Source organism: Oncorhynchus keta, chromosome 7 (assembly GCF_023373465.1).
Source record: "Oncorhynchus keta strain PuntledgeMale-10-30-2019 chromosome 7, Oket_V2, whole genome shotgun sequence".
Classification (NCBI taxonomy): domain Eukaryota; kingdom Metazoa; phylum Chordata; class Actinopteri; order Salmoniformes; family Salmonidae; genus Oncorhynchus; species Oncorhynchus keta.
In genome coordinates, this window is record NC_068427.1 from 47,806,954 (window position 1) to 47,822,556 (window position 15,603).

The following is a 15,603-nucleotide window of genomic DNA, read 5'->3' on the forward strand; positions in this document are numbered from 1 at the left end:
CCAGTGTTGCCAGTCTTTTGGTCATGCACCGGTGTTGCCAGTCTATTTGGTCATTCACCTGGTGTTGCTAGTCTATTTGGTCATGCACCCGGTGTTGCCAGTCTATTTGGTCATGCACCCGGTGTTGCCAGTCTATTTGGTCATGCACCCGGTGTTGCCAGTCTATTTGGTCATGCACCTGGTGTTGCCAGTCTATTTGGTCATGCACCCGGTGTTGCCAGTCTATTTGGTCATTCACCCGGTGTTGCCAGTCTATTTGGTCATGCACCCGGTGTTGCCAGTAGGAAAGGCTGTGTTTCTGTTCTGTTGTATAAAAAAACACTGCAGTGCTTTAGGCCTGGCTAACTCATTGATCCTGCTTTGTAGAGTCTACCCCTCTGGTTGCTTGTCAAAGTTAGCTGGCTAACTCATTGATCCTGCTTTGTAGAGTCTACCCCTCTGGTTGCTTGTCAAAGTTAGCTGGCTAACTCATTGATCCTGCTTTGTAGAGTCTACCCCTCTGGTTGCTTGTCAAAGTTAGCTGGCTAACTCATTGATCCTGCTTTGTAGAGTCTACCCCTCTGGTTGCTTGTCAAAGTTAGCTGGCTAACTCATTGATCCTGCTTTGTAGAGTCTACCCCTCTGGTTGCTTGTCAAAGTTAGCTGGCTAACTCATTGATCCTGCTTTGTAGAGTCTACCCCTCTGGTTGCTTGTCAAAGTTAGCTGGCTAAATCATTGATCCTGCTTTGTAGAGTCTACCCCTCTGGTTGCTTGTCAAAGTTAGCTGGCTAACTCATTGATCCTGCTTTGTAGAGTCTACCCCTCTGGTTGCTTGTCAAAGTTAGCTGGCTAACTCATTGATCCTGCTTTGTAGAGTCTACCCCTCTGGTTGCTTGTCAAAGTTAGCTGGCTAACTCATTGATCCTGCTTTGTAGAGTCTACCCCTCTGATGGTTCAGTGTGGGAAGGTTCATCGGTAGTCTGAGACTGGGAGAAAACCTTGTTGCTTTCAACCTCTCTTCTCTCGTGTTGTTTTTCCTCTGGAGATATTGGTTCCTCTAAAAGCGTTACATTTGTTTTAATGTGACTACATTTATCACATTTAGTTTCTTGTTTGCAATTAACCAAATTGACGTTCCGTCCATCAAATCTGTTGTTGTTTGAAATAGGCTACACAGTTTTGTTTTGGGCTCTCTAAACCCTGGGAGAATAGGGTCCCAGTCCAAAGGGCCATTATCACTTTACGCTTGGGGGTCAAATGTTGGGGGAAAGGCACTTCGAGGAAAAGATACTGTAGATCTATCACCTCGGCTAGGAACATGGAATCCAAAAAACATAGAACAGTTGGGGTGACTGTTCTATAATGGAACATAGAACTGTCATAATTACCTAGTCTGAGTACCAGACGCTCTTAGCTAACATTCTACTCCTTGCCATTGCCATATTTGATACATGACATGGAGTATTTTGCTACACCCGCAATAACATCTGCTAAACACACGTACGTGACAATTAATATGTTGATTTGATTTGTGTATAGGGAGTGGATTCTCTAGAGGCTGGACCTCAGGATAATGATAACCTTGGAACTAGCCTAACTAAGAGACTGGTACCCAGGCTAATGATAACCTTGGAACTAGCCTAACTAAGAGACTGGTACCCAGGCTAATGATAACCTTGGAACTAGCCTAACTAAGAGACTGGTACCCAGGCTAATGATAACCTTGGAACTAGCCTAACTAAGAGACTGGTACCCAGGCTAATGATAACCTTGGAACTAGCCTAACTAAGAGACTGGTACCCAGGCTAATGATAACCTTGGAACTAGCCTAACTAAGAGACTGGTACCCAGGCTAATGATAACCTTGGAACTAGCCTAACTAAGAGACTGGTACCCAGGCTAATGATAACCTTGGAACTAGCCTAACTAAGAGACTGGTACCCAGGCTAATGATAACCTTGGAACTAGCCTAACTAAGAGACTGGTACCCAGGCTAATGATAACCTTGGAACTAGCCTAACTAAGAGACTGGTACCCAGGCTAATGATAACCTTGGAACTAGCCTATCTAAGAGACTGGTACCCAGGCTAATGATAACCTTGGAACTAGCCTAACTAAGAGACTGGTACCCAGGCTAATGATAACCTTGGAACTAGCCTAACTAAGAGACTGGTACCCAGGCTAATGCTAACCTTGGAACTAGCCTAACTAAGCATGATACGGTCTTAAACAGTAATACTTAACCTTACATAGGTAATATACATATCTGAAAGGTGTCATTCTTATTGTCTCTTGAGGTACCAAGTAAAGATGACACCTTTTTTTCTTCTCTCTGGGAAACTAGTCTGTAGAAACTGTAACCATGTCAGTGTTTCCGTGCATCTAATATTGATTAGTATGCGTTGTGTTGAGAAGCTAGCCCACACGGTGTTTGAGGCTTTGCCAAGACACTTTAATTACTTTAATTTCTGTTTTTTTTTTTATTATTATTTTTTTATCTAAGGTTTGAGGTTGTTTTTAAGTGTGTGTATTGTCAGTATCTTGGCTCAACATTCTCTCTGGTCTGTCAGTGAAACAACTGTTTTTGCCAGTTTCCCCCAGAACATCTGTCAGAATTTAAAATGGGTATGCAGGAAACTCTGGTCGACAGGTACGACTCTTGACTTTGACGTTTGATGAAAGCCATGGCTACAATGGTTCCCTTAATATACTGTGCTGTTACTCTTATTCTGGACATGTATAACTGAAGAATTGAATCCCCAGAATTGACGATATTCCCCAAGTTTCTCGAACAGCTACATCCAGATGTTTGATAGAAGGGGGCGGCGGGGGGAATACAGTAATGCAATAAAAATCTGTACAATAAAATCTGTATGAGAAGTCGCTAGTTCCACAAGTGGGTTCTGGGTAATCTTGCGCTAGACTGAGAATAGAGAATCAAGCTGTTTCTGTGAGAGGGAGGGAGTAAACTACTACAGCGTTTTCCAAAACACCATCCGTCCCTCCAGCTTGTCCATCCAAACCTTCTCACTCTGTCTGTTTCGTTCACCTCCAATGTGTCCCCTTTTCATTCGGTTTTATTATGTCTCAATATGTTGTGCAATTAAAAAAAAAGGATTTTACAGTTGGTGACCCCCCCCCCTTGAGGTCACAAACTGTACCCTGGCAATGACCAAATGATTATCTCTTATCAACCATTATCTATTTCATTTTGATCAGATGTCAAATCAGTCACTCGAAGTCCGTTTATTTTTTTTACTTGTATGAATATTTTTCTTGTGGAATCATTTCTTGTTAAAGGTTGTGTGAGTTAGTTGCACTGTTCTTTATTAGACAGTTCACTGTTCTCTTGAAGCAACCCCCATCCACAAGAACGCAAACCTACAATAAGTAGTTGATACGTTATGCGTGCAACAAACCCTAAACTAACTCAGTTGAGTTAAATACATCTGGGTTTCAGGGTGGCTACAGCCAGTAGCTGGATCAGGTGTTGTTAGCATTTTCCTTGTTATTGTAAATTGTTAAGAAATTCAAGAAACTATTTCAATTGTGTTGATTTGGTGATTTGTGAGCCTGTTCAGCTCTTTCCAGGTTTTGTCTTTTATATATATGTGTGTGTGTGTGTGTGTGTGTGTGTGTGTGTGTGTGTGTGTGTGTGTGTGTGTGTGTGTGTGGCAGTAGTAGTCTTCCTCAGTCATGCACCTCTCTCCCTCATACAGCCATCTCTCTGAAACTGCCAGTCTGCCACTCCACATAATGCCATGCAGTCGAGGTTTGAAAAAGATCCTCTGATGTCACTTCCTGACTTCCTTTTATATTTACTGCTGTTTGGAGAGAATGTAGTTACTGTTCCAAACGACAAGATACCACAAGAGAGCTGAACAACTCACAGTGATTATCTAGTCAATGAGCTGACTAGGATGGATTTATGGTTCTCATCAGTATTGTGTGTGTGTCATTTTTAAAAGATTTAAGTTTCAAACCATTTTTTTTTATTTCAATGTAGATTTCTGGAAATTGTCTGTCAGCTGTTCTTCCTCTCTCACTTGTTTGTTGTTTCTGTATTGTGAAATGATGGACTTGCCCAGATAGATCTCTCCTCGAATCTATGCAAATATGTTCTGGTGTCCGAACGCCAAAGCTGAAACGGGAGACGGACTGAGTTAACCTGTAAATAATATATAAACCAATGGGTCTTTAGAAATACAGGGGGCATATGAATTAATCAAGAGGACTGAATGAAACACAAATGTGAAATGAATGTCTGAAATATTTTTATATAATTTAAGAGAGAAGAAGAAAAACATGAAACTAATGCAACAAAAAAAAACTTTGTGGGGAAAAATCTGGAAGAAACACAGAAAATAAAGGGAACGTTTTTAATTCATTTAGAAATGTTTTACCTAGCCATATGAATTGTGTCATGACGTTTATTTATTTTGGCTTTTCTCTCCTGTGTCAATTAAGCTTCTGACACAACACACAGAACAGTTGATGTACAGATCAGTTTCCCACTTAGGGATGAGCTTTTTTCTGTCTTTCACCTGTTATTCTCCTTTTTAATCATTCACACTGTGTGTGTACTTTTTTATTTTATTTTTTATTTTATTTATATAGCCCTTCGTACATCAGCTGATATCTCAAAGTGCTGTACAGAAACCCAGCCTAAAACCCCAAACAGCAAACAATGCAGGTGTAAAAGCACTTGTACTCTATTTCACAGCAGAACATAGAACATTCTACAGATATTTATTAACGGACTCAAACTCTTGTTTATTAGCCTAGCTGGGGTGATTGAGTGAGTCTCATGCATGTCTAGAACATTCACCACTGTCAGTGTGTTGGTTGATCTAGAACATTCACCACTGTCAGTGTGTTGGTTGATCTAGAACATTCACCACTGTCAGTGTGTGGGTTGATCTAGAACATTCACCACTGTCAGTGTGTTGGTTGATCTAGAACATTCACCACTGTCATGGTGTTTGTTGATCTAGAACATTCACCACTGTCAGTGTGTGGGTTGATCTAGAACATTCACCACTGTCAGTGTGTTGGTTGATCTAGAACATTCACCACTGTCAGTGTGTTGGTTGATCTAGAACATTCACCACTGTCAGTGTGTGGGTTGATCTAGAACATTCACCACTGTCAGTGTGTGGGTTGATCTAGAACATTCACCACTGTCATGGTGTTTGTTGATCTAGAACATTCACCACTGTCAGTGTGTTGGTTGATCTAGAACATTCACCACTGTCATGGTGTTTGTTGATCAGAACATTCACCACTGTCAGTGTGTGGGGTGATCTAGAACATTCACCACTGTCAGTGTGTTGGTTGATCTAGAACATTCACCACTGTCAGTGTGTTGGTTGATCTAGAACATTCACCACTGTCAGTGTGTTGGTTGATCTAGAACATTCACCACTGTCAGTGTGTTGGTTGATCTAGAACATTCACCACTGTCATGGTGTTTGTTGATCTAGAACATTCACCACTGTCAGTGTGTGGGTTGATCTAGAACATTCACCACTGTCAGTGTGTTGGTTGATGTAGAACATTCACCACTGTCAGTGTGTTGGTTGATGTAGAACATTCACCACTGTCAGTGTGTTGGTTGATCTAGAACATTCACCACTGTCAGTGTGTTGGTTGATGTAGAACATTCACCACTGTCAGTGTGTTGGTTGATGTAGAACATTCACCACTGTCAGTGTGTGGGTTGATCTAGAACATTCACCACTGTCAGTGTGTTGGTTGATCTAGAACATTCACCACTGTCATGGTGTTTGTTGATCTAGAACATTCACCACTGTCAGTGTGTTGGTTGATCTAGAACATTCACCACTGTCATGGTGTTTGTTGATCAGAACATTCACCACTGTCAGTGTGTGGGGTGATCTAGAACAATCACCACTGTCAGTGTGTTGGTTGATCTAGAACATTCACCACTGTCAGTGTGTGGGTTGATCTAGAACATTCACCACTGTCAGTGTGTTGGTTGATCACATGTTTCAATCGGAACTGTCCGACGTAGCCCGCTACCAAGGACTGTGGGCTTTCCTTCTCCATGGCTGACGAGAGTAAGACATTTTAAGTGTGTTAACCTTCGCAAGGCTGCCGGCCCAGACGGCATCCCTAGCCACGTCCTCAGAGCATGCGCAGACCAGCTGGCTGGAATGTTTACGGACATATTTGATCTCTTCCCTATCTGCTGTCCCCACACACTTCAAGATGATCACCATTGTTCCTGAGCTAAACATAATTGACTATCACCCCGTAGCACTCACTTCTGTGTTGTCATGAAGTGTTTTGAGAGGCTAGTTAAGGATCATATCATCTCCACCTTACCCGACACCCTAGACACACTTCAATTTGCTTACTGACCCAATAGATCCACAGACAATGCAATCACCATCACACTGCACACTGTTCTATCCCATTATTCATTGACAATAGCTCAGCATTCAACACCATAGTACCCTTTAAGTTCATCATTAAGCTGGAGGCCCTGAGTCTGAACCCTGTTCTGTACAACTGGGTCCTGGACTTCCTGATAGGCTGCCCCCAGGTGGTGAAGGTAGGGAACATCACCTCCACTCTGCTGTGCTTCAACACAGGGACCCCACAAGGGTGTGTGCTCATCCCCCTCCTGTACTCCCTGTTCAACAATGACCATGTGGCCATGCACGCCTCCATCTCAATCATCAAGTTATCAGACGACACAACAGTAGTGGGCTTGATTACCAACAATGATGAGACGGCCCACAGAGAGGAGGTGATGCCCTGGGAGAGTGGTGCCAGGAATATAACCTCAATGTCAACAAAACAAAGGACCTGATTGTGGACTTCAGGAAACAGCAGAGGGAGCTCGCCCGCTATCCACATCAAAGGGACCGCATTGGAGAATTTTTATTATTTTATTTTACCTTTATTTAACCAGGCAAGTCAGTTAAGAACATATTCTTAGAAGGTGGAAAGCTTCAAGTTCCTCGGCGTACACATTACTGACAATTTGAAATTGTCCACCCACACCGACAGTGTGGTGAGGAAGGTGCAACAGCACCTCTTCAACCTCAGGAGGCTGAAGAAATTTGGCTTGGCCCCTAAAACCCTCCCAAACTTTTACAGATGCACAATTGAGAGCATTCTGTCGGGCTGTATCATTGCCTGGTACGGCAACTAAACCACCCGCAACCGCAGGGCTCTCCAGAGGGTGGTGCAGTCTGCCCAACGCATCACCGGGGGCAGACAACCTGCACTCCAGGACACCTACAGCACCCGATGTCACTGGAAGGCCAAAAAGATCAGCAAGGACATCAACTGCCACAGCCTGTTCACCCTGTAATCATCCAGAAGGCGAGGTCAGTACAGGTGCATCAAAGCTGGGACAAGAGACTAAAAAAACAGCTTCTGTCTCAAAGCCATCACTAGCCAGCTTCCACCTGGTTTTGCAACCCTGCAACTTATAGGCTGCTGCCCTATATACAGTTGAAGTCGGAAGCTAACATACACTCATTGAAACTAGTTTTCCAACCACTCCACAAATTTCTTGTTAACAAACTATAGTTTTGGCAAGCCGTTGAGGACATCTACTTTGTGCATGACACAAGTCATTTTTCAAAAATATTTTTTACAGATTATTACACTTCTAATTTACTGTATCACAATTTCAGTGGGTCAGAAGTTTACATACAGTTGAGTGTGCCTTTATAAACAGCTTGGAAAATTACAGAAAATTATGTCATGTCTTTAGAAGTTTCTGATAGGCTAAATGAGTCAATTGGAGGTGTACCTGTGGATGAATTTCACGGCCTACCTTCAAACTCTTTGCTTGACATCATGGGAAAATCTAAAGAAATTAGCCAAGACCTCAGAAAAACAATTGTAGACCTCCACGAGTCTGGTCCATGCTTGAGAGCAATTTCCAAACACCTGAAGGTACCATGTTCATCTGTACAAACAATAGTGCGCAAGTATTAACACCATGGGACCACGCGCTTTGGTGCAAAAAGTGCAAATCAATCCCAGAACGACAGCAAAGAACCTTGTGAAGATGCTGGAGGATACAGGTACAAAATTATCTATATCCACAGTAAAACGATTCCTATATCGACATAAACTGAAAGGCCGCTCAGCAGGGAAGAAGCCACTGCTCTAAAACCACCATTAAAAACATCCAGACTGCGGTTTGCAACGTATGGGGACAAAGATTGTACTTTTTGGAGAAATGTCCTCCGATCTGATGAAACAAAAACAGAACTGTTTGGACATAATGACCATCGTTATATTTTGAGGAAAAAGGGGGAGGCTTGCAAGCCGAAGAACACCATCCCAACCGTGAAGCATGGGGGTGGCAACATCATGTTGTGGGGTTGCTTTGCTGCAGGAGGGACTGGTGCACTTCACAAAATAGATGGCATCATGAGGATGGAAAAGTATGTGGATATATTGAAGCCACATCTCAAGACATCAGTGTTAAAGCTTGGTCGCAAATGGGTCTTCCAAATGGACAATGACCCCAAGCATACTTCCAAAGTTGTGGCAAAATGGCTTAAGGACAACAAAGTTAAGGTATTGGAGTGGCCATCACAAAGCACTGACCTCAATCCTATAGAATATTTGTGGACAGAACTGAAAAAGTGTATGTGAGCAAGGAGGCCTACAAACCTGACTCAGTTACACCAGCTCTGTCAGGAGGAATGGGCCAAAATTCACCCAACTTATTTTGGGAAGCTTGAGGAAGGCTACCTGAAACGTTTGACCCAAGATAAACAATTTAAAGGCAATGCTACCAAATACTAATTGAGTGTATGTAAACTTCTGATCCACTGGGAATGTGATGAAAGAAATAAAAGCTGAAATAAATCATTCTCTCTACTATTATTCGACTAATCATTCTTAAAATAAAGTGGTGTATTTAACTGACCTAAGACAGGGAATTTTTACTAAGATTAAATGTCAGAAATTGTGAAAAACTTGAATTTTTAAATGTATTTGGCTACGGTGTATGTAAACCTCAGACTTCAACTGTATATGGAATCACTAGTCCCTTTTAATAATGTTTACATACTGCTTTACTTATCTCACAGTAGAATAGAATACAGTATATACATATATTTTAGTCAATGCCACTCTGACATTGAGCAATCTAATATTAATGTATTTCTTAATTCCGTTATTTTACCTTTTAGATTTGTGTGTATTGTTGTGAATGGGGCGGCAGTGGTAGCCTAGTGGTTAGAGCGTTGGACTAGTGACCGGAAGGTTGCAAGTTCAAATCCCCGAGCTGACAAGGTACAAATCTGTCGTTCTGCTCCTGAACAGGCAGTTAACCCACTGTCATTGAAAATAAGCATTTGTTCTTAACTGACCTGCCAAGTTAAATAAAGGTTTAAAAAAAAAACTGTTGGGGGTTGCCAATGCCATGATTGCTGTATATATGCGATAACCTTTTGTATGCTTGCAATGTGCAAGTGATGGAAAAACACTGGGTAAATGGAGATGTACTGCTTTAGTTCTCTGGCTGAGAACTGCCTGCACCTGCTGATAGACACGCAGACTCAAGGCCGAGATTAGTAGAGCTGAGAAACCACAGTCTAGACATGTTTTTCCCATCTTAGATACGTTGTATCTAATCCAATGCAACAATCTTAAAATATGATTGACGGTAGGTTGTCCACATCAACTAGTAGAAAGAGCGTCGTCTCCTGTTTCACCACACAGATCTTTACTATAGACTACTGTGCAATTCTGAATGTGAATCTCTGTCTCCAATTGCATTTTATTACTAAATAGTTTTATACCAAAGTTCCTGTGTCATCTATCTGGAAGACTGATTGTTAAAGGACCTTACATCACCCCATGCAAAGAACCATCCAACACTAGGAACAAAAGTATTTCACCACACCCGCAATAACATCTGATCAATATATGTATCTATTTGACCAATAACATTTGATTTGGTGTGGCGGTAATACGGTCATCGTAACAGTCCTAATCCTGACAGACTGTTTAGTACTGATCATCCTGACAGACTGTTTAGTACTGATCATCCTGACAGACTGTCTAGTACTGATCATCCTGACAGAGACTGTCTAGTACTGATCATCCTGACAGACTGTCTAGTACTGATCATCCTGACAGAGACTGTCTAGTACTGATCATCCTGACAGAGACTGTCTAGTACTGATCATCCTGACAGACAGACTGTCTAGTACTGATCATCCTGACAGACTGTTTAGTACTGATCATCCTGACAGACTGTCTAGTAGTGATCATCCTGACAGACTGTCTAGTACTGATCATCCTGACAGACAGACTGTCTAGTACTGATCATCCTGACAGACAGACTGTCTAGTACTGATCATCCTGACAGACTGTCTAGTAGTGATCATCCTGACAGACTGTCTAGTACTGATCATCCTGACAGAGACTGTCTAGTACTGATCATCCTGACAGACTGTCTAGTACTGATCATCCTGACAGACAGACTGTCTAGTACTGATCATCCTGACAGACTGTAGTACTGATCATCCTGACAGACTGTCTAATACTGATCATCCTGACAGACTGTCTAGTACTGATCATCCTGACAGACTGTCTAATACTGATCATCCTGACAGACTGTCTAGTACTGATCATCCTGACAGACTGTTTAGTACTGATCATCCTGACAGACAGACTGTTTAGTACTGATCATCCTGACAGACAGACTGTTTAGTACTGATCATCCTGACAGACAGACTGTTTAGTACTGATCATCCTGACAGACAGACTGTCTAGTACTGATCATCCTGACAGACTGTCTAGTACTGATCATCCTGACAGACTGTCTAGTACTGATCATCCTGACAGACTGTCTAGTACTGATCATCCTGACAGACTGTCTAGTACTGATCATCCTGACAGACTGTTTAGTACTGATCATCCTGACAGACAGACTATCTAGTACTAATCATCCTGACAGACTGTCTAGTACTGATCATCCTGACAGACTGTCTAATACTGATCATCCTGACAGACTGTCTAGTACTGATCATCCTGACAGACTGTTTAGTACTGATCATCCTGACAGACAGACTGTTTAGTACTGATCATCCTGACAGAGAGACTGTCTAGTACTGATCATCCTGACAGACTGTCTAGTACTGATCATCCTGACAGACTGTCTAGTACTGATCATCCTGACAGACTGTCTAATACTGATCATCCTGACAGACTGTCTAGTACTGATCATCCTGACAGACTGTCTAATACTGATCATCCTGACAGACTGTCTAGTACTGATCATCCTGACAGACTGTTTAGTACTGATCATCCTGACAGACTGTTTAGTACTGATCATCCTGACAGACAGACTGTTTAGTACTGATCATCCTGACAGACTGTCTAGTACTGATCATCCTGACAGACTGTTTAGTACTGATCATCCTGACAGACAGACTGTTTAGTACTGATCATCCTGACAGACAGACTGTCTAGTACTGATCATCCTGACAGACTGTCTAGTACTGATCATCCTGACAGACTGTCTAGTACTGATCATCCTGACAGACAGACTGTTTAGTACTGATCATCCTGACAGACTGTCTAGTACTGATCATCCTGACAGACTGTTTAGTACTGATCATCCTGACAGACAGACTGTTTAGTACTGATCATCCTGACAGACAGACTGTCTAGTACTGATCATCCTGACAGACTGTCTAATACTGATCATCCTGACAGACTGTCTAGTACTGATCATCCTGACAGACTGTCTAATACTGATCATCCTGACAGACTGTCTAGTACTGATCATCCTGACAGACTGTTTAGTACTGATCATCCTGACAGACTGTTTAGTACTGATCATCCTGACAGACTGTTTAGTACTGATCATCCTGACAGACTGTTTAGTACTGATCATCCTGACAGACAGACTGTTTAGTACTGATCATCCTGACAGACTGTCTAATACTGATCATCCTGACAGACTGTCTAGTACTGATCATCCTGACAGACTGTCTAATACTGATCATCCTGACAGACTGTCTAGTACTGATCATCCTGACAGACTGTTTAGTACTGATCATCCTGACAGACTGTTTAGTACTGATCATCCTGACAGACAGACTGTTTAGTACTGATCATCCTGACAGACTGTCTAGTACTGATCATCCTGACAGACTGTTTAGTACTGATCATCCTGACAGACAGACTGTTTAGTACTGATCATCCTGACAGACAGACTGTCTAGTACTGATCATCCTGACAGACTGTCTAGTACTGATCATCCTGACAGACTGTCTAGTACTGATCATCCTGACAGACTGTCTAATACTGATCAGACTGTCAGACTGATCATCCTGACAGACTGTCTAGTACTGATCATCCTGACAGACTGTCTAGTACTGATCATCCTGACAGACTGTTTAGTACTGATCATCCTGACAGACTGTTTAGTACTGATCATCCTGACAGACTGTTTAGTACTGATCATCCTGACAGACAGACTGTCTAGTACTGATCATCCTGACAGACTGTCTAGTACTGATCATCCTGACAGACTGTCTAGTACTGATCATCCTGACAGACTGTCTAGTACTGATCATCCTGACAGACTGTCTAGTACTGATCATCCTGACAGACTGTCTAGTACTGATCATCCTGACAGACTGTCTAGTACTGATCATCCTGACAGACAGACTATCTAGTACTGATCATCCTGACAGACTGTTTAGTACTGATCATCCTGACAGACTGTCTAGTACTGATCATCCTGACAGAGACTGTCTAGTACTGATCATCCTGACAGACTGTCTAGTACTGATCATCCTGACAGAGACTGTCTAGTACTGATCATCCTGACAGACAGACTGTCTAGTACTGATCATCCTGACAGACTGTTTAGTACTGATCATCCTGACAGACTGTCTAGTAGTGATCATCCTGACAGACTGTCTAGTACTGATCATCCTGACAGACAGACTGTCTAGTACTGATCATCCTGACAGACTGTTTAGTACTGATCATCCTGACAGACTGTCTAGTAGTGATCATCCTGACAGACTGTCTAGTACTGATCATCCTGACAGAGACTGTCTAGTACTGATCATCCTGACAGACTGTCTAGTACTGATCATCCTGACAGACAGACTGTCTAGTACTGATCATCCTGACAGACTGTCTAATACTGATCATCCTGACAGACTGTCTAGTACTGATCATCCTGACAGACTGTCTAATACTGATCATCCTGACAGACTGTCTAGTACTGATCATCCTGACAGACTGTCTAGTACTGATCATCCTGACAGACTGTTTAGTACTGATCATCCTGACAGACAGACTGTTTAGTACTGATCATCCTGACAGACAGACTGTTTAGTACTGATCATCCTGACAGACAGACTGTTTATTACTGATCATCCTGACAGACAGACTGTCTAGTACTGATCATCCTGACAGACTGTCTAGTACTGATCATCCTGACAGACTGTCTAGTACTGATCATCCTGACAGACTGTTTAGTACTGATCATCCTGACAGACTGTCTAGTACTGATCATCCTGACAGACTGTTTAGTACTGATCATCCTGACAGACAGACTATCTAGTACTAATCATCCTGACAGACTGTCTAGTACTGATCATCCTGACAGACTGTCTAATACTGATCATCCTGACAGACTGTCTAGTACTGATCATCCTGACAGACTGTTTAGTACTGATCATCCTGACAGACAGACTGTTTAGTACTGATCATCCTGACAGAGAGACTGTCTAGTACTGATCATCCTGACAGAGAGACTGTCTAGTACTGATCATCCTGACAGACTGTCTAGTACTGATCATCCTGACAGACTGTCTAATACTGATCATCCTGACAGACTGTCTAGTACTGATCATCCTGACAGACTGTCTAATACTGATCATCCTGACAGACTGTCTAGTACTGATCATCCTGACAGACTGTTTAGTACTGATCATCCTGACAGACTGTTTAGTACTGATCATCCTGACAGACAGACTGTTTAATACTGATCATCCTGACAGACTGTCTAGTACTGATCATCCTGACAGACTGTTTAGTACTGATCATCCTGACAGACAGACTGTTTAGTACTGATCATCCTGACAGACAGACTGTCTAGTACTGATCATCCTGACAGACTGTCTAGTACTGATCATCCTGACAGACTGTCTAGTACTGATCATCCTGACAGACTGTCTAGTACTGATCATCCTGACAGACAGACTGTTTAGTACTGATCATCCTGACAGACTGTCTAGTACTGATCATCCTGACAGACTGTTTAGTACTGATCATCCTGACAGACAGACTGTTTAGTACTGATCATCCTGACAGACAGACTGTCTAGTACTGATCATCCTGACAGACTGTCTAGTACTGATCATCCTGACAGACTGTCTAGTACTGATCATCCTGACAGACTGTCTAGTACTGATCATCCTGACAGACTGTCTAGTACTGATCATCCTGACAGACTGTTTAGTACTGATCATCCTGACAGACTGTTTAGTACTGATCATCCTGACAGACAGACTGTTTAGTACTGATCATCCTGACAGACTGTCTAGTACTGATCATCCTGACAGACTGTCTAGTACTGATCATCCTGACAGACTGTCTAATACTGATCATCCTGACAGACTGTCTAGTACTGATCATCCTGACAGACTGTTTAGTACTGATCATCCTGACAGACTGTTTAGTACTGATCATCCTGACAGACAGACTGTTTAGTACTGATCATCCTGACAGACTGTCTAGTACTGATCATCCTGACAGACTGTTTAGTACTGATCATCCTGACAGACAGACTGTTTAGTACTGATCATCCTGACAGACAGACTGTCTAGTACTGATCATCCTGACAGACTGTCTAGTACTGATCATCCTGACAGACTGTCTAGTACTGATCATCCTGACAGACTGTCTAATACTGATCAGACTGTCTAGTACTGATCATCCTGACAGACTGTCTAGTACTGATCATCCTGACAGACTGTCTAGTACTGATCATCCTGACAGACTGTTTAGTACTGATCATCCTGACAGACTGTTTAGTACTGATCATCCTGACAGACTGTTTAGTACTGATCATCCTGACAGACAGACTGTCTAGTACTGATCATCCTGACAGACTGTCTAGTACTGATCATCCTGACAGACTGTCTAGTACTGATCATCCTGACAGACTGTCTAGTACTGATCATCCTGACAGACTGTCTAGTACTGATCATCCTGACAGACTGTCTAGTACTGATCATCCTGACAGACAGACTATCTAGTACTGATCATCCTGACAGAGAGACTGTCTAGTACTGATCATCCTGACAGACTGTCTAGTACTGATCATCCTGACAGACTGTCTAGTACTGATCATCCTGACAGACTGTCTAGTACTGATCATCCTGACAGAGACTGTCTAGTACTGATCATCCTGACAGACAGACTGTCTAGTACTGATCATCCTGACAGACAGACTGTCTAGTACTGATCATCCTGACAGACAGACTGTCTAGTACTGATCATCCTGACAGAGAGACTGTCTAGTACTGATCATCCTGACAGAGACTGTCTAGTACTGATCCTCCTGACAGAGAGACTGTCTAGTA